Source organism: Betta splendens, chromosome 8, assembly GCF_900634795.4.
Source record: "Betta splendens chromosome 8, fBetSpl5.4, whole genome shotgun sequence".
Taxonomy (NCBI): domain Eukaryota; kingdom Metazoa; phylum Chordata; class Actinopteri; order Anabantiformes; family Osphronemidae; genus Betta; species Betta splendens.
The window spans coordinates 6,832,554-6,857,867 of record NC_040888.2 but is presented as its reverse complement, the minus strand read 5'-3'; the positions used below and the strand labels follow the sequence as shown (position 1 = coordinate 6,857,867).

General features: G+C 46.7%; 1 protein-coding gene across 6 annotated transcripts in view; it reads left to right on the top strand.

The window, feature by feature from the left end:
- Positions 1 to 8,869: 8,869 nt before the first annotated feature.
- Positions 8,870 to 25,314, top strand: part of adgrl1a (adhesion G protein-coupled receptor L1a) — a 77,570-nt gene continuing 61,125 nt past the window's right edge. For 2 of the 6 annotated variants that reach the window (XM_055510645.1, XM_055510646.1), the window contains exon 1: positions 8,871 to 9,719. The gene's annotated coding sequence lies outside the window, so the exon portion shown is untranslated. Of the gene's footprint in view, positions 9,720 to 25,314 lie in introns of all 6 variants that reach the window. The other 4 variants (XM_029160085.3, XM_029160084.3, XM_055510650.1 and 1 more) reach the window with 3 other exon arrangements.

The following is a 25,314-nucleotide window of genomic DNA, read 5'->3' as shown; positions in this document are numbered from 1 at the left end:
GTTGAACCCAGTGTCACCTACTTACAATCAACCAAAGACCTTGAGATACAGTAACTTCATGAAAACACAGGGACATTTTTGGCAAATTACAAAAACCCATATACGAGGAGAACAGTGTTGTTATAAAGAAGAAATGAACTATACAGTAGTTGCACTGAAAAAGACACTGACAAATGACCTCTCACATATTGATTGCTGTTCACCCAGAGCCTCACGCACAGCATAATAACAACTAACAGTGAGCACAGTAGTGTTGATATTTGTTGCGTGTGTTTTTTTTTTTTATATTTCATACTTGTCCTCAGGTTTAGTTTTAATGGATGAGCAAACCAAGGAGAGAAACACAACACGCTATTCTCCGACCATAAATTAGATTTGCACCTCCAGCAAACTTTCCCTTTGCTTCTCGGTAACTTGTCTCAGTTCTCATAAGTTTCCTGGTCTCCTGATGAACCCCCCCCCCCCAACTCTCATCCTCCTGGTCAGTGCAACCAGTCCCAGCTGCACTTAAACAGAAACCCAGAGTTGCGGACGTAGACACATTCGCACACTCCCACTCCCTCACCGATTCCCTCTGAGGCACATAGGGCTGGAGTAATATCCAAAGTGCAGGTGGGACCTTGCTTTGCGAGAGGCTGAACAAAGCAGGACGAGAGCGCGAGCCAAGTAATGGAGTGATGATCACTGCAGAGGCTGAACAATCAAAGAGGCCGGTGGTGGGGCCATTTGTGGACGTAGGGAACTTGCACACTAATTGTATCTTATGACTAATTGGTAAATTAGTGAAATCTATTTGAAGGCTCCAGGCTTAGCTTTGGGGGACACCCACAGCTCATTACAGACTCATATTCTGGGCAGAGGAGGAGAAAAATAAAGGAAATTTTACAATTGCTCAGGTGAGAATGGCAATTAAGCAAGTGCTTAAGATGAGGAGAAAATAAAGCCTCATACACACATAATTTACTATTGTCTCCTGTGTCGGCCTTTAAATCACCGCTGATCCAGGACTGGTATCTATGGTGGCACAGAGAGGTAATGAACTGTACGTGTGTTTGTTGGCATTCCTGTTTCCAGGCATGTTTGTGTGCATGCAAATGCTCAAATGCAAATAAGCACAGTTATAAATAATAACTCCCAGCCATGTGGCCGCACTATAGGTTTTAATCAGTTAATTAAATGCAAATGTCACTGCGAGGTCTGTGAACAGGCGTCTGCTCAACCAGTGAAAACATTTTAAACCTTCCCTGAGCAGCGTTTTTACACAGTTAATGTTATTTAACAGTTTCGCCCTGATTCTGTGAAGAACCGTTTCACCTCAGGAGGTGGAATGATGTCATCAAAGACCAACACAGTCCTGGAGGATTTAGGAACACAAGACATCTTTTGCCAGGAGACATACACTGTCTAATTCATTGGAGACACGATTACATTATACAGTATTTTTAGATTTAGGCCACTTAGCTTTAGAGGAACAGAAAAAACTCATTTAGACTTCGACTGGCTTTAAACATTCCGAGTCCATAAAGATGGATGGCTTCATAGATGAGAACACCGGTTTTCTGGTTTCCCAGATTTGAAAGCTGGCTGTTCATTTTCTCAAATATTGATTTACCTGTCGAAGATCACACAAATTACACTGCAAATTCTCTTTAAGGGTATGTTTTCGCTGCTCCAGAGTGCAGTACTCCTGAGGAAACCGTGAGCCAAGTAATTCCAAAAATACATGCAGAGGTATGAGGCTCTAACAGCTCCAATATTAGACAGGGGAAGGAGGAAGTGCCTGAAAGCAGATGGACCATCATAAGTGACGGAGTCTTATATATTCAAACCAAATACATATTTTTCATACAAGTGTTGCTCTGGATGAGTTCAGCCTTCAGTTCTGCTCCTCTCCTCCCCTCCTGCGTTTCCCCTTAACGCACTTCAGCTACAGTAAGTGCATGCTGAGTATTTCATTACTTGGTCCCCTCGTCTTTTAAGTTTTTGTTCCATCTCTTCATCACTATTCGAAGGACATTTAGCATATTTCCACCAGGACGCCATAGATCCCTCCAAACCCTCCTCGCCCACCTCCCTAACCAATTTGCCAGCACTAAAACTAATATTGTCTTTAATCAGATGCAATTAAGCCTGCAAGTTAAGATCTTCTCCCAGTTAAAACTCATTAGGCCCATAATGTCATTAGGGGAGTCTGGAGTAACCACTGTTGCATACCAGTCTCACTTGTCACAAACAACGGTGCGTGTCAGTAGCGGTGGCCCATGTGGACGGGTTATCACAGAGCCATGCAGCCGTGCAGCTACGAAAACATTCCAAAAGGAGGAAATGCTGGGAACAGTATCAACCAAACTGTGAATATAAAGTATTTTTACTGAAGCTTCGTAGATGAAGAGGCATCGTTAGCGACATCACAACATAACCACTGCTGTTAACTCTTTTATAATAAATGAGCCACAAAACATGTATCCCTGATTATATGTTGTGACATATGTGCTGCTCTATGTACGTGTTTCATATGCATAAATATGCATTTGCAGAATTTACTGCATGTACAATATTTGCTATTATTGTCTTAAGCTGTGACTTGAAATCACACTTTTGAATGTATTATTGAATATTTTATATCCCCATTATAATGAGGATGACCTGCCACGAAGAAGCCTTCCACAGAATAATTATACATTACATACAGTACACACACATACTCAAGGCCTCTTGTGATAATACGTGTGAAAAAGGAATATTTATACGTTTACAGTAAATTCAGTACTGTGTAAAGTACATGTGGTGTTAAAGCTACCGTAATCAACTGTTGATCTGCTGACACCTTGAGCTGTGAGCAGAGAACATCTGGCAACCAACAAATGTACATAAATACATGTAGCAGAATAAATAATACAACATACTGTGGAGATGATACAGTGTTTTGTTCATCAGTGATGCGATATTTTAGTGACACTGGTACAGTATGGACATCATGCTTGCATATAAGATAATAAAAGAGATACTCACTGACCATCAGAAGTCTCCTAACTATGCCATATACTGTAGCGACTGTGCCTGGAGACATGAAGACTCCCATAAGATTCCTCTGATCCGCACCAGCAGCCCAGTGAGTAGCAATAGATTGAGTAGGAAGGAAATTGCGAGGATGGGCTAAGGCAGCATGCACAACATTGTGCAGAGATGCCCTGGCTGCCTCTACACAGCGATGTAGTTATCTGCGTTCATTGATAACACCATTAGGCATTACAATAACATGCCCTATGTAGGAAGTATCTGCTCTGCATCTGTACAAGCGTCTGTTCTGCGTGTCATCCGTTTCACCGCTGCACCCAAAGACCCGTGTGCAAGGATGCAAAATGTCAGAGTCGTAGCTCAGAGCTATTGTTGCTGAGTTTCGAGTTTTTGTTGCCATAACCACGTGGTCTGTGCTGTAGGAGCAAACACATCTTAGTAGTTCATCCTGCTGCTTAACAACAAGACAGACCAACGTCTGAAGGTAAAATGTGCTGCGCTCAGAAACAGGCCACAGTCGATGAGACAGTGTTACTGTACAGCTCCTTGAAGTGAATGGAGATCGTGATCTACACATTCACAACATCTCATCAGTGTCTCTGAAGGCTCCCAGTGTACAGTCCCATTTCCATGGCCGTGCAGAAATCCTGAGGCAGGTTATTATGCAATTTTGTAAATATTAAACTGCCTGAGCAGGAACAGAAGAATGACTCCACAGTGAAAACGTGTCAACGTACAGGTCTCAGTTCTGTGGGCCGGGCCTGCGAAACGTCTGCGTGACACCAATCAGCGGTAATTACCGTGGGGGTTTGACTTTTCCTCCTGCCTCTAATTGGCCTCTGCTGTCAATCAACAAGTGATTTCTGTTCACAATTGAACTAATGGGAATGATAGAAGCAGCAATGGCGGGATAATTGAAATAATTGAGCAAATTGCGGATTTGAGAAGTTGGCTTCATCAGCACAGCGGGGGCGGAATATGAGCTTGTGGAGAGAGGAGAGGTGAACGGAGGAACCGCCAGATCCTAATGATAATGAACAAAACGCTCGCCTCCATTTTTGCCTCCGCCCCCCCGGAGGAGAAAAAACTGCTTATCCGAGTAATCAGCGCGCGCACGTCTTAGCGTCGTATGCGCGGGAGAAGATGAGCACCTTTGATCTCGGCATCCTCGGCTGCAGCCCGAGGGCTTGTGTTCCGGGTCCGGTCCGAATGGCCCCTCGAGCGCGGTGGAAGTGCATCTCTGTGGTGCAACAGAGCCGGAGCTTCGGCGTGTAATTAAATGTGTGAATCCGGCGCCGGGCGCGTGTGAGCCCGGCAGTGAGAGAGCGTGCCCTCATACAGTATATGGTGTGTTTTTACATGTCAGTGTCATTTAACAACTCTAAAAGCGGCGCCGGCGCACAATAAGGCGACTAATGCGTGCACTCACACCAACTTTATTCACGCCTCGCACTTTGTTTGTGTGCAGCCGTATACAAAACCTACCTCAGTCTACAAATTTCTTCTTAGTGGTGGGTGGATTTGTGTATCTGATAGAGTAGCAATACTGACAAGCTATTGGGACTAAAGGCGGCCCCTCAGATTCACTTGTTTGTCATCTCTTCCTTTTCTTCCTCCTACTCTTCCCATCCTCAAGAGCTGCTTACCTTCCACGGCTTTGAGGAAAAAAAAAACATCTCGCCTGCAATTTACATTTCCATATGCTGCCAGTGGCGCCAGGGAGAGTGGATAATTGGGTTGAAAGTGGTGACGGTGAGAGCCGGATAGAAAGGGATACAGAGAAGGCCAACTGAAAAAAAAAAAAAAACAAGCCATTACAGGATGGTTTTCTTTTTTTCCCCTTCACTCGTCATTTTACCATGCTGCTCTTAACCACTTGTGCAGCTGAAAAGATTTATCTTGGCCTCCCTTTCTCTCTCGCTCCCGCAGAATCACTCTGTACTTGCCTCCCCCAGAGTCTCGCTCCTGCCCTGCTTCTGCCTCATCCATATTCATCCCGCATCTCCCTCTCTCTCCTCCCGTGCCCCTCTCTCCCTCTAGCTCGCTCTCTCTCTCTCTCCCTCTCATTGTGTCACCCACAGCATGGCGTTAATACACCAATTAGTACTAAGAGCAGATAATGGACTATGTCATATTGCAAAAAGGAAAGAGAGACATGGAGACACTGTGAGCAGGGGGGGAAAAAAAGAGCAAAAAGAGAGAAAAGAGCACGAGTGAGTGAGGGCAAAGCGGGGGTTGGGGGGGTGTGGGGAGGCAGCAAAGGAGAGAGAGAGGGAGCGAGAAGGGGTGGCGGAGGTGTCTTTATGGATGTGGTCTCTAAAAATGTTGAAATGCTGCGTTTGCTGCGAACATCCATCCAATGGAAAGAGCATGATGGGAAGAGCACTCCGCTGGTCACGGAGGTTGCCATATAAAAGATGAGGTGTTACACCAACGCTTTGCTGGCTCCAAATACAGATGCCTGTTTGGCTTTGTTGGACTCTTTAAACCCTTTTCGTTGGTTTCCTCCCCTTTCAATACTGGAAATGTTGCAGCTTCCTTTTCCTGCAACTGATTTCGTATGGACACCTACGGGCCGCACGCTCCACTATGCTCCACCATTTGCAGTTCAGTTCAGTAGGCGTCCATGGGGCGGTGGTTATGTTTTTACATTCATATTTTCCAATTAATTATACTCACAAAAAGCTATCTTGCCTTAGGTTTTAACAACCGAACACGAGAGCTGTTTGGGTAATTCTTACCACACTACTATCACAAGTTCATAATTGCAATTATAAAACCGTGAATTGTGTGAAAAAGCCATTTTTTGGTTTTGCTCCGAAAGAGATACTTTGTCACTCAATGAAAAGCAGGAAGCCGTATACTGTAAAAATTAGACCTAGCTGCAAATAGGGCAAGGTGTTATGTAAATAATGGCGTTGCATAAACATGAGCTCTGACTAGGAAGAATTGGTATTAATCAAACATGAGCCGGAACAAATTAAATATGCCAGATGCATGAGCTGATTCCCTCCTCGTTTTTTTTTTAAGAGGAAAACAAGGAAGATTGAGGCAGAGCCGCGGATGCTTTGTTGATAAAGTCTGTCTTATCATGCAAGAAATCGCTGCACTGCGAATGTAACGCAACGTGGACTAGGAGTGAACAAAAAGAATTATTATTAACAGTGACTCAAATTTTCACAGTCATGGCCGAGTCTGAATGAATTTGTCCCCGAACGCGCCGGTACAAAAACCACTCCAGCGCTGCACAGTGGCCGGCTCTTATCTTAGCTTCTCTTTCATTTTTCTCATCCGCTGTCTATTTTAACCGCTGCATGTATCAACACTTATCTGGATTGTTTTGTTTGGGCCGAAGCGAGGAAGTAATTATGATGTGTTGTCTAAAAATTGAAGTGTATTTTGACTATGGTTGGACTTTTGATCAGTATCCAAACTGCTTCCTGAGTGTTTCTGAGTCGCATTTATTTTTTGACAGCCTATTCAGACAGCATAATCATGGTGAATTCTGAACTGCAGCTACACTGAATAGATGCCTCAGAATTAACTCTGCAGCATCTAGTATCTATTTTGATTTTGTGCTCCCTGCATCCTAATGAACATGGCATGATTATAAGATAATCATATACTGTTTGTATGCAGTTTCTTTATACACACACACACACACACACACACACGCACACGCACACACACACACACACACACACACACACACACACACACACACACACACACACACACACACACACACAGTTGTTGACTCTCTACAATATATTATTTATAAGGTAACTCATCAAGGCTTCAAGTGAAGGCTGCACAGTTTGTAGTGTTTAGTTGGCCAATCAGCACTTAATCATGTGTAGTCACTATTGTTGTTGCTAAGAAACCGGGATGTGATGAACAACTGCTCAGACTGTGGAAAGCATGACTTGATGGTGTAAATTTGTCCACATTTAGCTCTTTTTGATCCATTCTGTTCAGTGGGTGATAAGGTTTGCCAGCAGTCTCTTCTGATTACACAGAGCAGTGTGACTTTGCATAAATAAAATTGGATCTTGAGAAAGAAAAAAAAAAAACCCACAGAATCCTTGATTGAGTGTGCGACTGGCATGGAACACAAACTACATTATGCGTGCTAGTTATTGGCGCAATGAGTCAGGCGGCGCATGAAGGTCAATTCGCTGGGTTGGAGAGCGGCGTAACAGAGAAGGTAGCATGTGACAGAGCGCTAAGTGGCAGAAGCATGCAGGGCCCATTTAGGAGAGCCCAATATCAGCTATCATAATACCAATATCAGCCCCTCAGAGAGGGGAGAAACATTACAGGAGGCCCTGGTGCAGGTTTTGCATGTGATGTGGAATCTAAATAATGTCAAAGAACCAAAGAATATGAGCACTGCTGACAAAGAAGAGCTGGACATGAATATGATATCTCCTTCAGATCAGTATTTTGTTCAAACTGCCTTTCTTTTTCTTTTTTGAGGGGGTTCAAAGCAGAAGCAGCAAATAGTTCTGACTATAATTCTCAACGGAGGCCACCATGTCTCCATGAAGATAAAAGCATGTTCAGTCTCCAAAGTTTCCAAAGTTCTTCTGCTCCAGCTTCTTCGGAGCAATAAGAATCCCAACGCCAGAATCCCAGCATGTGAAGCTGTAGCACTGCAATGCTAATCATATAATCATATAGTCAATAACACGGAGGCCCTCTTTTCTTACTTTATGAAAACCCTTTAGAGGTGGCTGCTGGTTGGATGAATAAAACCATCTGTACCAGAACCAACCTGTGCTGACATTTCAAGCACAGGGAAAAAGTGGCTTCTGTCACATTTCTATTTATGGAGGAAACTGCAAGTACCGTAGGAAGCCACTTAGCACGCCTCATGCTGGGAGTTCACCAGACTGACGAGTAAAGTGTACGTCCAATGCTAAAAATCTCTACTTGGCTCAATACGATCGCTTTGTGTTGTGCCCTGACTCTCTTATACAGGACCTCCTCAACCGGCTCACACTGCATATGTCCAGTATAAGGTTTATACTTGTTTGTGTCTTCGGATTTTACTGGATTATGTCATTTTCATGCCTGCCCTCGCCTGTGAACGTCCTGAAGCGTCCCTGAACCGCCAATTTATGACACAGCCTCAGAGCAGCGCACAGCTCCATCTTGAAGGGAATAACCAAGGAAAACAGTCGTCACGAAAGGTCCATCTGTGCCTGTGCACGTGCAGCAGCCAACAGCTGCCTGAGTCTGTCCCTCCTGAGAATCAAGAATCAGAGCAGTGACAGGAGGCAGACACGCTTTTTCTGCTGTAAAATGAAAAAAACATGTATATGAAAGTCCCTCGAGATGCATTTAAATTGAGGATTGTGTGGTCCACAAGTCCCATAATACACGTGAGCTGCTGTAAAGTAGCGTGTAAACGTAAGCTGCGTTTATTAATTAACTGATTGGACAAAATTTTAATCGTGCTTAATTAATGTTTATTGCTCACTTATGTTAAAAATCACTGTTCAACCATGACTTTACACATGGTGAAAGCTAATGTAGTGATGGCACAAGGAGTTAGGCTACAACTTGGATTAATACTGCATCTCGAACAGACGACTCCTGAATATTCTCCTTTTTTCTTTATGTAAGTAGTTCTTGCACCGAGACTGTAACAAAGAACTCTGCTCATTCCGTCTGTAGCTTAGAGGAGCAGGTGGCTCAGACGACTGATCCAATTTATCTTACAAAAAAAAAAAAAAAAAAACACACACACAACAAACAATGGCAATGGATGCGCAGAGGAAGCCATGTAACCGGTAGGTGGCCAAAAGTGTCTGGTTCCTGTGCCGCGGCTCAGTTATTAGAACTACCAAAGTGTGAAGAGCAACGGCGTGAACGCGCTATACGTTGTAGTGGGACCGATGCAGAACTGCAGTGGCTGAAAATACCGCGCGAGCGCTTCTGAGGAGTGCGCGCTGCCTGCCGACGAACGAGGGAAACTGTGGGCGAGCGATCCGCACAGTGCGTCAGGACGCACGCGAGCACCGCAGATGGCTCGTGCGCGCTATCCCAGTTCCAACGGGCGACGTCAAAGCGGAGCGCTCTCGCAGAGACGGGGCCGAGGCGACGGGTCCACAGAGTGAAAAACGAGGCGTCCTGCAAACAGATAGGCATCAGACACCCCACGGTCTGATGCGCCTCGCGTACGTTACACGCGTTTTGCGACGGTGGCAATTTCGCTCACTTGCTCACCTTCCGAACCAGCGACGGACGGACGCGGCGCTTCGAACTTGCGTTCCGTTAGAATTCCACCGCGGCTTCCTCGCTCGAGTCTGACGCTGTGATCACGCTGTCCTCACTGTTTTCAAGCAGGATGGTGTCGTCGCTTTTATTTATTTTGATGCCCACACGGGCGCATTTTCGTGAGAATCTGCTCTGTCCGTGAGGATTTTTCCCCCTCGCACTGTCCTCGTCTTATTTTGCTTTTAGTGGCGTGGATTCTCCCCTCTCTCTCGCGCGCGCGCTCCGTTTTCGCTTGTCTTCAAGATAGCAGACTATTAATTTTTAATTCTTATGCATCTGCACGAAGACGGGACCAAAGAGGAGCAAACGAGTGATAACCAGAGGGTGAGAGAAGGGGAAGGAGGCGAGTGAGGAAGGAAGCGAGAATGAATGAGACACACTGAACAATCAAGGGGAAGGAGATTGGAGGAATCAAGGTAGGAACGAAGCGCAGCTTTCATGTTATGCCTTTATACACGTGATATAAGTGTGACAATAATGGCATGTAATGTGCACCACCCAGGTTTCCAGTGAGGTGTTAGGGCGTGTAAGCCGATTTATTTATTGATATTTTATGCTCTGGCGGATATGGAGTTCGTGTTTTCTGCCATCGACATCTGTCGCTGCCTATTTAAATTGCGTGCTAGATACTCTGAATTATAATCAGGGTTTAGAGCGGGGCTCCGGTTTCTGGGCCCAAGCCTCGGCCTGCACACTAATTGATTTGGGTCATATTAATTAATAAATACGGTCCTGGATCCGGAAAGAGGCGTCTGTTTGCTTCCAGTGCAGGGTTTTCAGGTGGCACATCATGCTGCTAAACAGACACCCATACTGTAAATGGACTAATGAGTTTTCCATTATGGTACTTAACAATAAGGAGGGGATGTAAATTCTGCAAATTGTATTTGGCAAACATCCCTCTCACAATTGTAATTATTTTATCTGAGCACAAGTTCATTCTGAGAGAGACAGAAATAATTAGTTATTGACTCTAAAACCTGCTTGGTCCTCCAAGTCCTGGACTACACTAAAAATCCCCACACCACGTTCAGACTGCCATCCATAAACCTGAGGGATCTGGGCATCAGAAAATCACAGTCCCTCCATCAAACTGGGATTCAAACTGGGATGTTTAGTTTACCTGACCTATTACTCACCAATTAGAAAATCATCCCAAAAGCCATTCTGATTCCTCCTGTTGCATCTATTGGAAGCCTCAGCAAGAAAAACTGAATTTAATCAAAATGTGACTCCGTAATGTTTAGGAGTTGACATCATGAAAACTGAGGGACCCTTATATTGTTTCTATGCTGAACTAATTCCCAATTTAATAATAAAATATCTAATAAAAAGGCTTCGACGGGCTGCATTGTAGATATTATGAAAGAAATTAAACCTTTTGCTTTTGTGTGTTATAATGATAAACCCGAACACGAGGAAGCTGACAAGAAAGACCCTGAAAGCAGTTATTTTCTGCTGGTAAGCCTTTTCCTCATTTCACCAGGGTACATTGTGTTTGTCCTGCCAATTCCTGGGAAAAAAATTGGCATGTCGACTATTCTGAAGGGGCAGAATGAAATTCAAATTCTTCAGGTGGTAAAACAGCAATATTGCAACTGTCTGATTGCGTTATCTGGGCATTCAAGAAGCCAGACTTGGAATTGGTTTACTGCCAAACACTCTCCCCGGGAAGACAGAAGGATTTATTTCCCCCTTGTCTGTGTGTCACATCACCATCAGAAAAATTATTCTCGGCTTTTAATGGGTGAATAATAGTCGTGCATTAGCATGGCATCAGTGATCGTCAGACTTTTAATAAGTCACTAATCATAATTAGATTTATTTCAGTGTGACTGTGGCGTTTTAGGAGGCTCTCGAACACTGGAGTCAGGATTCGACCGCCATGTTTTTCTGCTCAAAGTAAGAGTACTGTACACAGATCCAGTGTGTGCGCAGAATATTAGAATCATTCAAATTGGATGAAATTCATTTGCACATGCAACAAATGCACAAAATGACCCCATATACATGAACACACGCATATCAACAAAGTAGAAATAATAGCGCAATGTTTTTAAAGTGATTCGTCTCATGTCTCCTGTGCTTTTTATATTACTCTCTCCTTTGTATAATATGTATGTAACCCTACAGCTCAGTGAAAAGGCTCACTGAATGAATATGTTAATAGAAAAAAAAAGCTGAAAGATGGAGCACTGATATAAATTTCATAAAATAACCTACAACGTCTCTTGTCTACAACTGAATGTATTGCATCGGTGCTGGTTCAAAGAAAAAAAAGAGACTGATATTAATCAGATTTTGAAAGCAGAAGAAGAGCAGGGTGTCGATATCTTGTAACATTTGCCATTTTTTCACCACATCGAATAATCCTAGATATAAAACTAGCTTTATATTAAAATTTGCTTCAGGTTTTTTTTATTTTGCTTCTCATATGAACAAGCAAATAAGCGACAATATGTCTATCATAACAAAATAAAGTTTGGTGCAATGTGAACGCTGCCTGTCAGTCAAGTATAAGTTTTGCTAAAATTATGGTGTGACATGTTCATTCATGGACAAACAAGCTCCAATTACATTGTGATGAGACGTGACATACATGTATGATACAAAGAGACACTGAATAAACACGCATATTTAATACCAAAACACAAATATGTGACTTTTGAACTTCATAAAATCTCTTTTTTCTTGCAAGGAAACTGGGACAGGCATGGTGAGAGCTTGCTGTTCAGATTCCTGCTATGTTAAAACTTAGCAGATCCAAATGTTTTGATCATGTAGCTTCAATACACGTGCCTCGCATCTTCAGCCTTCGGTTGTGCCACGGTTCAAAACAGTGACCTCTGTTTACACTTGTGATGAACTTAATCTCATCTTTGCCTTTTGATCATAAAAGGCTCCCAGATACAGCTTGAACAGCGATGCATAATAAATAATTACGTTTCAGATCCACATTGATCCAATACAACTTTGAGGTTGTTTCCAATTTCTAGCCACGGGAAACAAACCCTTTTAAGATTGGATTGTGTCTTTATGTCAATTCTTGCCCCTATTGGACAAAATGTCATTTGACATATCACTCACTGAACTACTTGTCGTGACCTTTACCTCAACAATTTGCCACCCCATCATTAGATATTTACTGACATTTGCGGCAAAATGGATACGCGGTGGTAGACGCTATTATCAGAATGAGTGGAAGATTTTAAATGTGTTGCCGTGATGGGGGGGTCCAGTGATGGATTAATGCATTTTGTTTCATTGTGTCTCTTGAGGCGCTGCAGCGCACCTACGTACCTCCTGCTCATACTCAAAGGGTAATCTTTTATGCCCTTTTCAGTTATGTCAAAATGCTGTGTCTCTGTAGGCCGGCCTTCAGCGGACTGACCTAGAAACTATTTATTGTGAAGTGCCACGCAGCTTTTCCCGGCTCCTTCCCTTCACAGACAGCGCTTTGTACCTGGCTGTGGCAGCTCTGTGGTTGTCACCCGCTTGATAAGACATGTTCCGACGGAAAAAACCATTATGATCATAATGACAGTTATTGTGGTTCAGTGTTTTACCGCTGCTGACAAAACACATTAGGAATGGCTTTAAACAGCTGTTGTTGGACTAATTATTGCAATCAAAAACAGCCCGTTATGTTTTCTAAGGCTGTTTATAACGTGTTGGCGGTTTTCCCCTCAAATGCTAGATTACATTTAGGGAGCCTGAACATGCACTAATGGATTGGGAAGTGGAAGAAGGGAAAAGAGACAGGGTACATGCAACCCTGCACCCTCATGGCCTTCGGGACGCGACGCTCTCGACAACTGTGGGCCGTGGGCTCCGCCACATTTGGAGAGAGGCTGGAGCCGTGGGCCGAGAGGAGCCAATCTTACAGGAGCCATACCACACGCTAATTCAATTCAATGGCTGCCAGCCCCCGAGCACGTGTAGGCGCCGGCATGGCGAAAATGAACAGGAGCAACACGAGCGCATGCACAGGGAGAAATCGATGAGGACTCTTTTTCATAAATGGAGTGGGTGTTAAATTAGCTGGATGGGCCCATGTAGCAACACATTGGATTGAGTGGCTGGTGTATTTGGGTTGTGTCTATCGACTGGGAGACGACTCGTGTACAGCAGTGAAAAGACCCAGCGATGCTCAATCAATGTCACCAATCAGCCTCACTAGCGTTTCATTGGCTTTTACACCAATTTGTCAGGGGAAGGGGGCTCTGAATAGGTGTTTAAAAGTGCGTCAGTGCCGTGTGAATGACCAAATTCCTACCAGTGTTTGTAATGGTCGGCTGTGATTGCCCCTTTAAGCCGCCTGATTTTCCTATTCATGTTGTTAGAAGCGGTGTCAAATAGCAGCTGTCAGCTCACTCTGTGCGTGTCAGTTTTCATTTCTTAACATGTATTTAATGTACTTTCAAGGCCCGGTGCCAAGACACAATCTCGGAGGCACTTGAGAATAATGATCACAAATCAATATAATCCCGTCCTGCTGGTTGTCTGGCGTTTTAGGAAATCGGGTGCGGCAGCACTTGCCGAATGTTTATAATGGCATTGGTGCTCCCCTCAAAGTATGAGATTGATTCGCTCCTTGCATGCAATCCTGCGTGTACTCAAATCATAAATGCAGAGACGCGATGATAGGCGAACAGGAAGGAAACACAAACACACGCTCAAAGGCGCTACTGAACTAGAGTAACTAAAAGATATACTTTTGCCATAAATTGGATTACACCATACACTAAAACCACTGAAGTGTGAATAGAACAAAACTTTAGCCTCACACACAAAGCGGAGGTGCATCAGGCCATCTTGGTTAAACCTCGGGTAATTGGAGCAGGTTTTCATGTCCAATCTGTCCACCTGAAGAAAAAAAAAAAGGAGGAGTGCACAGATGAAAGGAAACAGGGATCAATTGACCTAATAGCTTGTCCAATCAATCCTTATGTTTTTGTGATGGCTTGATGGAAGGTGCGGACGCAAGTGGCGGAGGAGCGCCGCTAATTGGCTCCCCTGGAACGAGGGGAGAACGGGTAATGGCAGGAGAAGTCCCCGCTGCTCCCTCCTCGCGCCTGGCGCTCTCACTCTGCAGCTGTCAATAGTGACACCTTGGTCCTCATTACCTTCAGCCCCGGTCCCATGCACGGGCCCTTCATCTGCTGTTACAAGACTCCAGTTTCCTTTCATTACACCCCCGTTTGCACGATCCACTTCTCGCTCTCTGTCGCTGACCCCCTCACGCTCGGTGACTAACACGTGAGTAACCCAGGGGCTATCAAAGCATTCAGTCAGGCAGCAGAATGAGGAGGGATGTATATAAAACAGTGTGCGCTCATGGTGTATGTATGCGTCTGGCTGTCTGGCCCTCACAGGCAGCGCCGCTCACCTGAGACTCACCTGAGTCATTCCACAGAGGAAGGACTCCGGTGTGTTCGTATTTGTGTCAGCGGCGCTCCCTTCAGAGTATATGGTGTTTGACTGGTGTTAGCGTGTTTGTCTTTGTGCGCGCCGCTGTTTGTGTGTGCGGGCCTACGCTGGGAGGTGTGAGGAGAGGCAAAGCCAAGACACAACACGGGAACCGAAAGACGCTGTTTGTTTGCCTGTCTGCCAGGATGGGAGTCGGAGGGAGGCAGGTAGAGAGGAGGGGGAGGCGATGGGCGGGAGGGGCTGCTGGAGAGAGGTGTCAAAGGGCGCTTGTGTTCATAAACAGCTGCAAAACACCCAGGGCAGTGTACAGAAAGTAGGCAGATGTCAGGTGAGGAAAAAAGAGGGGTGATGCTCTATTATGGAAAAAAGTCTGTAAATACCTAGAGCAATGAACTTAAGCAAAGGGAGAGAGCGAGCGAGCGTGTGAGAGAGAGAGAGCATCCGGAGTGGATTAATTAAGGATTATAATTATGTTGGGACTATGCATGTCTCATTTGAGACTGCCCTGTGCCGCTCCTCTCCAATCCTCGCGCCCTCTGCTCCTCTGCACATATGGACACAAACCACGGCAAAATACGACGCACACTCGCAGTATCATAGATTCACCTCCCTAACAGCGCGGAAGAGCGCCAATGAGCGCGACAAATTAACCTTCATTCAGCTGCTTTTTTTTTTTTTTTTCCTTTTTTAATTAACCCGCCGCAATATCGGTCTTATAACATTTGTCTCCATGGGAACACAGCCAACGTGCCGCAAATTGTCAAACCCGTCTTGAGACACAAATGGATTTTTAACCCTTAGCAATCACTGGGCGCATTCGAATCACACGGCCGAGTCCGACTAACAGTCTCTCTGCATAATTGCAGCTCTTGTTCCAGGGGCCTGTGATCAAAGGCTCCCAGACACGCGAGTAGCTTCTGCTGCGATCCTAATCCTAATCAAATTCATTTGCGCTTGATTCGGTGCTGGCGTCTACTGTATGTTTGCGGTGCAGCTCTATTTTGGCAGGATGCAACAGGAGCCGTACAGCTGCAACTAATGCGCACACTCGGAGATTTTGTTTATTTATCGCCAGTTAAACCATCGACGCAACGCTGCATAATGTCATCGCACATCACAGATTTTCCTCATATCGCGCCGGTATAAAGAAACAAGAGTTCAAAGCACCACAGAGGCAGAATTTTATGATATCAGTTTTTTCACTTAGAATGCTGATATAATATCTTAATGGGGGATTTCAGTAAGATGCTGATGGTAATGGACCCAGGGGCCACCCTACAGATGTGACATAATGACTCTGGCTTGCCATATGGTCCAGTATGTCCATGATTTACTCACTATTTGACGCAGTCTAACTTTGATATGGGGAGACTGAACCAAAACAGTGAGCTGAGTGACATTAAAGTGCTGCACAGAGCTAAAGGAACCGCAGACTCAGATAGTGCTCTGAAGGTTCATCAGAATGATTGACAGCTTCCACAATACATGTAGGCATGTGATCCATTAATAATAAAGGAGACAGCTCCAAAGAATACTCTCAGAAATCTCTGTGCTGGTCATGACCACGTGTCTTCAAAAATAAGAAACTGCTGGTTGTACACTGAAACATACAGTGTTTTACTGAAGTCGCATTAAATATTTTTGCTATTTTTCTAAATGATTTTTGTCACCACTGCAAAATCGAAATTACAGTGATTGCATTATCAGCGACCGAACATCATTCTCGTGGTGACACCCTAAATGTTTTACCACAGGTTGCTCAATATTTTTGGCCATATGCTCCAGAATCACTGTTGGGCATGTTGCCTATGGCCTGTGCAGCCTACTGAGAAAACAAGTTGGCAGAGCGATTTCTCGCTTGTCTGAGTTTGGGGACATCTTGGACCTCCCCAGGAGTTGGGACTGCTACATTTGAGGTATCTAAAGCCCCCCCGGTTCAAATTGGACCGCAGCCACAGCCGGCAGGAGCAGAGAGGAAGCTCCGAAGACACGTGGCAGTGAAAATGTACACGTCAGACTTCCTTTAGTCCATAGCTGCAGCGCGTTTAGCCAGAGCCCAGGTGTGGATTTGATAGTGTCACTGTGGAGTAAGGTGCTGCTAAAAATGACCGTGCATCCTCAGCAAACCTTCTGTGGTTATGTGATTTTTTTTCTTGTTTATAAATACCTGTATTAAATGCAGCAGTTTTTAGCAGCTGAGTACAGATTTATCTGAGGCCAGATAAAAATGTGTAACAAAACAGCAGCCACATGGTGGATGGTGAGACAGGTACTAAAATACACTGTGCCTAATAAGTGAAGTGTAATAATACAGTGTAACTGTATATACACAAACCGCACGTTATACTGTACGTCCTCTCACCACAGGCCACGGATTAACCTCCAGTCACCCACACATACACACACACACACACACACACACACACACACACACACACACACACACACACACACACACACACTAGCTTTGCAGCTACAGACATGAGGCATTTAGGGAACAGAATGGAGACAGATTTAATTGAGTCTTTGATCATTATAGAATTACCACGTGCCTTCTTGGCACCCTGGTTATTATTTCATGGATTAATCATTTTCAGTCCACAATTTGGAGAACCCACACGGCAAACCGGCTCGCTGTCCGCTTGACACAGATACTGTATGCATTTGGACCGAGGACTGTTTAATGTATTCTCGCCCTCCAATTGGCTCTAGTCGTCCGAGCGACTTGATTTATTTGAAAGATTGGTTTTATTGATTTACAGAATTAATGTGGTGCCACTTTAATCAGTGTGCTGTGAAACTATGCAGAATTTGACATCTCTGTGAACTCAAATGAATTGAGTTTACAATATTGATCTGGTTATCCAGAGTATTTATTCAGCTATTTGTCTGCGAGCTGATTAATTCAGTGTGGACCAAATAGGTGTGTGTTTATGCGGCTGTGGGAGTCTCCTATTGTGTCCTAGTAATTGCATGTGTTATGGCCTGAGCGGCCTGTACCCATGTCCTTCCTTTACGGCATATGCTAAACCACACCGTTACCGCATCATTACCGGATGTGTGCAGCGTTTGCCCATCGGGTCGCGCCAGGATGTAATTGCAGACCTCGTGTTGCAGAGCCGGAGCTGCGGTGGCACCTGCGCAGCGATTGAGCAGTATCTGTCAGGAAGGCCAGAGGAGGGAGAGCGGTTCACTAATTAGAGCAAACTCGGGATGGACACGGAGGCTTTCTGACAGCTGTCTGATCAGATTCAGTCGCCCGTGGAGGAAGAACATTGGTCGGAAGATGTTTGTTTAGGCTCATCGTGGATGAAAGCAGAAGATTCACACGCCACTTTCTCCCTATTCCCTGCGTGTTGCTCGACGGCTGATGTTGATATTACATGGCGGAGAATCTGGGCTGTTGATTGCCTGCATTCAAAAAGCTAGTTCCATTCACCAGGCGTTGTTCAGCCCTCGCTGTAATCCTACAAGGCTATTTGAGCTCACAGAGGTAGAAAATAGATAGGATTATAGAGATCACCAGCAAGGAGAATGTTGAATTCTGGCTACAGTAGGATCCTGATGCAGTCATACCACACCGTTGATAATGCCGCTCATAGATTTCATGAAAACACGTTAATTGAATAATCGCAGCTCCGTTGCCTGACCCCAGAATGATCTTGTTGCCGTGCCACTCGACTGCTTTGCATCCAACACATCGCGTGAACACCAAACCATAACCACACAGTAGCCCTGAGGTGGTCAGGTGGTTATCGAAGTAAACAGGATTTAGTGTGTAGTAACAGATCGTTTTTTGCTGAGTTGCCAAACTGCACGTTCATTAACCTGCCGCAATACGATTTCTCTCGGTTCTACCCGCCTCGTCCTCATTCTTACACTATTTGCTCTCCCCTCGCAGAGCCCTTCTGTCGACGAGCCTATATAACCTCTGCGCTCCGTCGCATGCCTGCGTGCTCAGTTGCCGTTTGCACATTACAGAGCCAGACGTCTGTGTGCCGAGCGCTTCCTCCTAATATGTGCCTGTTTACACTCCCGCGCCCCTGCACCCTGCTCCTACATGCACCTGGGTGGACTCGCTTTCTCTGCGAGTGTACCAACGTTTGCCCTACACTCACCTCCTCGCCTGTTCGTGCGCCCCCTCACTCGCCTCGTGATGCTAGCAGATATGGATGGAAATACGAACGACCCCTGATGAACCAAGATATTGAGCTGTTTTAAAGCTTGGAGGCTTTAGACAATTTCCATTCCCTTTGCTTTCCTGCTGGAGAAGGAGGGGCCGGAGTTTCTCACACACCGGGGCTTTGTGGGATTTATGACCCCGTCCCCTGCAGCTCCCTCCACAACTCTCCTACTGGCAAAAAATTAGCGGGCGAGGAAAGCAAACAAATTACAAGGAAACAAACACTAGGTCTAATAAGCATGTAGTGACATGATGCAAGCACTCAGCATGCAGGCAGAGAGAGGACGGGAGAAGGAAGGGCAGGGTATAATCCTTTATTCCCCTCTCCCATCTTTGGTTTCTGCATTTCCCTCTAATTTCCCCCTGCCCGCCCGGCTGTCCCCTCCACCCCGTGCCACTCTCCAGTTGGGCACTCCGAGGGGATCATCCCCGAGCACGGGCAGCACGGGACAGATGGGCAGATGATGGATCTGACGTGATAGACAGCGGGGTGATGGATGACTGGCTGGCTGATAGGGGATTAATGCAGTGCTGAGGCCACTGCAGCACAGTGGACGGCTTAGCGATAGATAAACCTGACGAGCAGATAAACAAGAAGTCCACGCCCCCCCACCCCCGCCACCCCCCATTGATGGACAGAAAATCAAAACGAGGGAAAAGAGCCACGAAAGGGAGTGATGGGCCATTATGTTACCGTAGCTTTCATGATAATGCATGCAAGGTGAGGAGAGGTAACGGGCTGCAGGGAGTAGTGGTGTGTTGGCACGGGTCAGCGATAACACAAGTCTGTCGAGCAGCGGCTTTGAGCTGGATATATTAGACAAGCGCGGGAGTTTTTGATGATACGGCGTAGCGGGCGACAGCGGAGGCTGTCGATATGCTATTTCGAGTGATGGCCGACCGTTTGACTGTGGAGGAGAGATTGGTCATAGCAGCAAATTGGCCGTAGTGGGATGTGATGGGATGATTGGACAACGGAGAGTGCTGGTTGGGGATGGAAGATAAGAGTGGTCTGTTTTTATTTTTATTTATTTCTTTTTTTTAATGCACTCCCCTCGGTGCAACAGCTTAACCCCTTTGCGTAATGTACGAAAATAAAGGCCTGGGCTCTCCATGTTTATGCAATTTTGCCAACTGCAGAGTTGAAAAGGCCTGTCGACAAAAAGAGGGAGGGTGGCCCACGGAGAGTTCCTCAGAAAACGGAGTGAGCTGCCTATCCCTTCGTCATTATCGAGTGCTTAGCTTTGTCTCTGCTCGCTGTTTCAGGAGACCCCAGGAGTTCTGGCATTCATCTGATGTGCTCAGAATGCACTACAGTGTCACCTATTTAAACACAGAGAGCCACTAGCCAACAGAGACGAGCCTTTATTTATCAAGCTTTTGATTTTGGCTGCACGGATGACAACCTGATTAACACTTAAAGGAGCCCTTTAAATCTTTTACTAGAATGGGCAGAGGCAATCTATACAGAGAGGGATATAGGAGTTTTTAATTACGAGAGAGTTATGGAGGATGAGCAGAATAGGGGGTTAACGAAGGGAAGGCACAGATTGGAAGTGAAATGTGTGACAGAGACGGCAAAAGAGGAAGAGAGAGAAAGTGCAGGGGTGGAAACAATGGGTGAGAAGGAGAATGAGAAAGTGGGTGAGAGCAGAAATGGGACTGAGGAGTAGCGGCGCCAGCTGAGAGTGGTCGGCACAGTGAGTGGACGTCCAACGAGTTGGTGAGAATACCGCCAATGAGTGAAGTTCACACAGATCTCGTAGGGGGAGGGGGGGCAAATGAAAATGAGCGTGGGCCCGGTGCAGGAGACTAAGTGAGCGAGTAATGGAGGTTAGCGATGGGTGTGTTGACAGAAGATGTCAGCTTTAACCACACTGACCCGCAAACACAGCGGCTACATTTGAGCGCCGGCTTGGACGTGAAGCGAGTCGGAATTTAGGTGCGAACTTCCAGTTGGATGTGAAATGAATGCAAATGGGAGGGTGGGGGTAGGTGGAGGTCTGTGCATCCATCTCCATGTGTCAGCTTCCTGTCGTATCTACATCGCTTCATGCGAGGCCCGGAGATGAGCGGCGCGCAAATGTGGCTCCAACACCTCATTTCATCTTCTGCGTAATTATGGCAAGTGTTTTATTCTCCAGACAAGGTCTTCTGTTCCCTTGTCATCATCAGCGTAGTAAAAATTAAAGTTTGTATTTTTAGTTCAGATCATCATCAGTCAACATACGTAAACATACCATCAATTATCATAATAAGCCCACCCTTCTTGGCTCGCTGCAACAGGGAACCATTTTGTTTCTTGTAATAGATGAGTATATTTATTCTCATAGGGAGAGGAGCGCTAAGCGATGCCAGTGCTCGATTAGAGAGGAGCTGTTACTAGAGAGCGGCGAGAAAATTTATTCTTGATCTCTTTCCCTTTGGACGCCGGTGGCCGATTCGGTTTCTCCGCCAAGATGTGAGTGTGCGCCTGTTTATGTGTGTGACACTGGTGATGTGGAACTGGGGGGCGCTCAGGACGCGGTTATTGTCTGTCTCGCGGGCTGTCCTACACTGAAATCCTTCCCCCTCTCACCTCATCTCTGTCAGTCATGACAGTAGCAAAACAATACTGCCAGCGAATTAGCATGGCATGAATACTCGCACATTTACAGCCCCCCCCCCCTCGTTCTCCGACGGCCTTTCACTTTCCCTGCTCGCCTGTCTTTATCACTATCTTGTCTGGCGTGGCTCCATCGCCTGCTCTCCACCACCCTTAGCTGCAGCATGCTTGTCTGACCCTGTCACAGTCCCCTTCAGGGCCTGTCTCCTGGTGATCAAGCTCCATTATTTATGCCGTATCGTGTTTCACCATCAATTCCCGCAATGGAACAATTGAGACAGATTTTCGTGACTGTCACAATAGCAGGGGGACTCAGCAGAGGTTGGAAATAGGATTAGACTTAAATAGAATTTAATTTCCACTGTTGTTGTCTCCAAAGCTTGTCTGCCACCCAGACGCACAATAACATGCTTTGGTGGTGCCTTCAGTACTGTGTGAGAGGCTTCTGCTGTGATGGACGTTTGTGAATGTTTCTTCTTTTGCGTTGGGCCGTGCTGCAGTTTCGCCTAGTTCTATCGAGGAAATCGCCAAGTCACAGTTTGGAAATAGAGAATCGGGGGTTTATATAGTCTACAGAATCAGTGCAACCTTCGACAGCAGACAGAGCAAACGCTGCATCAGTGCATCAGTCAGACTTCGGCTACAGCAGCTGGCGCTTTTTTGACATGATGTACAATACGAACGGGGAACCAGATAAATGAGTATCTACTGTAGAAGTGTGAATCAGTGTTTGTGGATTGGCATCCAAGCGCCCGCTGTGCCTCCGTTGAAGGAAGACGTCGGGGGCGGTTGCGTGTCACAGTGTGCGTTTGTTTGCTAGTAAGGCGTGACGCGAGCCGGGTGGATCCTCGGCCGCGCACAGTCACGTATGACGCGCGCGTCCTCGGCGCCGGCAGCATCTCCGTTCCCTCGGCTGCAGCGAGGCTCCGCGATGCATTCCGTTTGTCCGACTCCCGTTTTTCCTCCCGTTTTAACTACAACGTGATCAATACTTGAATTAACGGGTAAGCAAATGGGCAGAACGGCCCGGCCTTGGCGCGGGCCGCTGCCTTTGCCCGCCACCCTGAAAGGCTGCAACGCGGCTCCGCTCGGGCGAAGCCAGAATAGAAGAGAGGCGAGAGCGAGCAACAGAGCGCGTGGAAAAGAAACACGTATTCATCTAGAACGAACGCGTTTTGGGGGTAAATTGAAACTCATTCAGCTTTTTCGAATATGTGGCTTTTGCCGGCGTATTAATTTGACTAATTATTAACCGAGAGGCAATTACGCTGCGGCGGGCGACGCGTGCGGCGGCGAGGAGCGAGAGCGCACGTGAAGCTGGGAACAAAGAGACGGGTCACAGGTGCGGCTCGGTCAGTGTTTGCGCGCGTGCGACATGGAGCGGGGCTCAAGAGGCTGATTGGCGACCGGCGACGGTTGTGTTTCTGTAATCGGCTCAGATCAGATCCGTCTTCATTTTTTACCTCTCCTCCTCCCGGTCTCTCTGTGCCGCTCACCCTCGCTCTGCCTTTTTTCTTTTTGCTGCAGTGGGAGTCAGCACTGCTGCAGAGGTAAAGATGGAGTAAAGATGGAGGGAGAGGGGGAGAGGGAGAGAATGACGGACTAGAAAGAGCCAGGAAGATGGATGGTGAGAAGTGGAGATAGGACTGAGACAGAGACTCAGAGAACAGAGGAGGAGATGGAAGGTGAATGGGACTCAACAGTAAGCGATTATTGCTCTGCTTGTGTGTGCTTCTGGTGGTGCCTGATACCAAATCAAACAGTGCTCCCTCTCTCTATTGACACACACACACACAGACACCAGCGCACGCACGCACGCACACACACTGGCCACAAGCGTTTGAGTTTGTCTCTGGCCGGTGCTGGGTGGCGCTTGGCAAACGGAATTAAGCCTAACAACCGTGGCATCTGTCTCAGCAGCAGGAGAGTCCCGCCTCCCCACCCACTCATGACCTGCCCTGCTTCCATTCACTGAGCCGCCTGCTGCCAGCCTCAGGACGGGCCGCTGCCTCAGCCACTGCCTGCCACCTCCCTCCGTGCCAACCGCTCATACCCCCCCCCCCCCCCCCCCCCAGGAGCTCAGCGATATGCCTGCTTCAAATATTCATAGCAGCCACGCTGCATGCAACGCAGCCCTCTCTGCTCGCCTCCATTTTGACTGCTGAACACTGTGCTCCCAGTCAGCTGGTCTGTGGTCAGTGTGTGCGTTTGTACAGCACACACTGTAAGTAATAAGCACTGATTCAGTCCTCAGCCTGTCCCTCCCCTGTGAACATGCATGGAAATATATCAGCTCATCCCCACCCAGGGCTGAGCACAACCGCTGCCCAGCTGAAGGGAACATTAAAGCCCAACTGGAGTCTGCGAAGAGCACAGACGCGCACATGCAAGAGACACTAACGCTACACACGGGCGCGCACTGGGCCCCTGCATAATACATGCAGAGACTATTAAGAAGTGAAATGTAGCTGGACTTACTTATGTGCGCACACAAAAGTGATGCGAGAGGCAGCTTCCAGGGAGAAACTTCTACTATGTGTCTCCCAGGAAGCCACAGGCTGGATAAACATCCATGTGGAGCGGCGGCAGATGCCTCCGTCTCTCTCTAATGCCTGCTCCTCCCCCCCTTTCCGCTCGCATCCCTTCACATCCTACCACCTACTCATTTACTCCATCTTACATCCTTCTCTCTTACTTCCTACCTTCTTTAACGACGACCGGCCCCCGCTTACTCTACCCTTCCCCCTCAATCTCCCTTTCATTCAGCCACCTCCTCTTCCACTCGCACCCCGTGTTGTCTCCCGTTCTATTTTCCTCCCTCTCCGACTTTTTTCTTTCCCTTTTCATCATGCAGGCTGCCTGCTAGCCTCGAGACCTGCCGCTTATCCCCTGTATTCACTCATATCTGCAGATTATTTCTCTGGGGGGGGGGGGCCTCCTGTGTGTGCTCTCCAACACAGTGCGTTATCTAGCTCATCAAGAGGGTTGGAGTGGATTAGGATGGCTGGATGCTGCGGCTCGTGGCAAACAGGTGGCGCGCAGGACATCAGTTCAAAGGCCTGGTGGGACGCGGCCTTTCTTTGGCAACCTCTTCTAAACTAGTTTATAGTTTACAGACAAAGAGCTGCTATTTGTTGAGGCGTGCCATCAATATCATGAAGTTGTGGAGCTAAACAACGAGCCCGCCGACTGCTAGAGAGCAACAAGATGGATGGGATGGCTGCTGGAACTAATGTGGCAGCCGGAGCTCAAGGCGTGAGCCTGAATATCTGGCTTAGCAGTTGAGTTCTAGAGCTTTCTTTTATGTAATTACGCATTGATCATCGCTGGCTGACTGGCTTTAACGGCTGGGCCACTGCTTAATGTTCCTGTCAGGGACAGGTTATCATGTTACCCTGTTTCTCCAGTCCCCTGTCCTTGGACCTGCTAATGGCAAGCCATCTTCGCCGAGAGATGGAGAGCGCGACAACGAGAGCGGCGCAAAACTGAGCCCTTATTAAAGCCGTCCTCTACAGCAACCCACCGACTGCTCCTGCGTGTAAATCTCCCCTTTAATTGCAGGAGGAATAAGAAGAGAGGTGCCGCCTCAATCTCAAATGCATTCTGCGCCGCTGAGGACGAATGGGAGCGGGAACAACCGACAGTGATGTCCTCATAATGTGTGGGCAGAGGCCAAACAAGAGTCAGAAATGTTAACACAACGAGGCTTTGAGAAGTGAGAGATGACATATTTGCATTCGCCTGGGACGTGGGAGGTAAAAAGAGATGAAAAGGCACCGGTGTTGTGGACTGA